General features: G+C 42.7%; 1 non-coding gene across 1 annotated transcript; it reads left to right on the forward strand.

Annotated features, from left to right (window-relative positions):
• The first annotated feature begins 1,717 nt into the window (after positions 1-1,717).
• Positions 1,718-1,799, forward strand: Trnas-gcu. The gene has a single exon. It is a non-coding gene; the product is annotated as a tRNA-Ser (tRNA).
• The last annotated feature ends 461 nt before the right edge of the window (positions 1,800-2,260 follow it).

Below are 2,260 nucleotides of genomic sequence, written 5' to 3' on the forward strand. Positions count from 1 at the left end.
CGACAAGGCATTTGATAAGACTAACACGGATTTCTGTTCAGAACGCTGGAAAAACTGGGTTTCAACCAGCATTTCGTACAGATAATAAGGAACTGTATCTGCAATACGTCTTCCCGCGTGAAATTCAACGGCCAGTTAACAGCCCCTGTGCCAATTCAACAAGGTTTGCGACAAGGGTGCCCGCTTTCTGCGACTCTTTTCGCCGTTGCTATAGAGCTACTGCTGAAGACGTTTTGCGTCACCTTACCGGGTCTTCAAACGCTGAATACAAAGACCGTCTGTCATGCCTATGCGGACGATATCAGCGTCATTATCAACAAAACGAAGAGTTCGCTACTGTGCGACGGCTTGTACACCGGTATGCCAGCGCCTGCGGTGCACGCCTTAACGAAAGGAAATCCAAAGTCTTGCATTTAGGTCCGCAGCCTCGCTTCGCGAACACTGATTGGTTAGCTCAAGCACCTTGGTTTGATTCTCACTCCGAATCCACGGGAAATGGTGAGAGTGAATTGGGAACAGAAGCTCAACGTCCTTCGAGCTTTGATTCGAGAGCACGATATGCGGTCTTTAGACAGGATTCAGAGAGCACATTTCGTCAATTATTATGTTCTCAGCAAGATTTACCATGTTGCCGCTGTTCTCCCTATTCCTACTGATATTGCAAACAGAATTTTAGCCCTTGCAGGCTCGTACATTTGGCGAGGTAATATTTTTAAAGTCGCTTTCAAGGATACCGCTTTACCTCGGTAAAGCTGCAAGATATATCCCAACCGGACTGGCAATTATTTCCGAAATCTGAAAATAATAGCTATACCTGGTTAATTGGACAGTACCTATATTATATGCTGACGACTAAAACGCCTACGCTTTCTGATTTTCATATGTATCTTATTGCCGAATATTACGCGATCAAACGATTACGAAAGTATAAAGAAAAATTTCAGAATTCTCACCGTTGCTTTGGATGATGGGAAGCTTTAAGTGTACGCACCAATGAGAACGATCATTGCTTTCTTTCTTTCTTTCTTCTATTATCAGGGTATCCATTTGTCAGTTCTCAGGACTGCATTGCTTCCTGGGTTGTACAATGTGTGCACCTAAGGTCAAAGAGAAGCAGCATCCTAACAGGATCACAAACTTGTGGGACCAGTATTTATTTATGGTTTTTTACGTTACTCAGAAGACATGTATATTATAATTTGACGAGGTTTAACACAGACGAGGCAGTATTTCTTTCTATATACCAATCTTTCATCTATACGGAACTTTACTTTCTATTTATTATTTACGGTGCTGAAAGTGAAACCTATGATCTTGTTTTTGTCTCCATCATCCCAAGGAACACAAAATAGTACGTAGTACCCAGTTACGTTTAGTCAATAACTGCAAGAACACAGGACGGCTGCAATATCGGCGACCATGCTCTCAACTCTAAGAGACGACAATTTTGAATCACGCCTTCAGGAAACTGAAACACCGCCAAATGCAGAAAGAAACGGAAACATTCATGCTATTACTACGAGAAGACGAGCATGAGAGGTTGTGAGCCTGAGATATATGACCACGGAAAAAAATAAAAATAAAAAGAATAAAAATTTAAAATAGAAATAAAAAACTTCAACTAATAAAGCGCAGAAGCTAGCAGAAGAAGGCACAAAAAGGTGAGCGTATGGATGGGCTGTGTGGGGAGAAGGGAGGCCAAAAAAAATAAAAAAAAAAAAAGGTGGCCGAGTGGTTAAGTCGTTGGACTGCTAATCCAATGTGCTCTGCACGCGTGGGTTCGAATCCCATCCTCGTCGAAGAATTTTACGTAAAGCACGCGTTTGCGGTCACTCCTTCTCCGCGCGAAACGCCACTCAGTAGTAACAACGACGCGTGTACGTGGCAGATAGCGTGTGTCTGAAATACGAGACAAAACTGCCTACCAGATGAAAGCGCACAACATTCCATAGCGTATGCCCTTCGAATTAAACATCATTTCGAGATCTATAAACCAATCAAATTTCGGCTCCAGCAAAGAGTATGTTGGTATTTGCGAACTACGAGTTCTTATTTATATTTAAGTGCATACCTGTCGCAGTCATTTTAACGTAGCGAGCCTATAATAATCCATCTGTAGCACAACTGTCGCCACCCAAACACCAAGCTCCATCGCAAACAGGACAATCTTGGGCTAGGGTGAACGTCAAAACCCTGCAAGCAATATCAGTGTAGCGTATCGAGCTGTACGCTTCGCTGCAGTAAGTCGTGAAAAAGAATG

The sequence above is a fragment of the Schistocerca piceifrons genome, chromosome 2 (assembly GCF_021461385.2).
Source record: "Schistocerca piceifrons isolate TAMUIC-IGC-003096 chromosome 2, iqSchPice1.1, whole genome shotgun sequence".
NCBI classification, from domain to species: Eukaryota; Metazoa; Arthropoda; class Insecta; order Orthoptera; family Acrididae; genus Schistocerca; species Schistocerca piceifrons.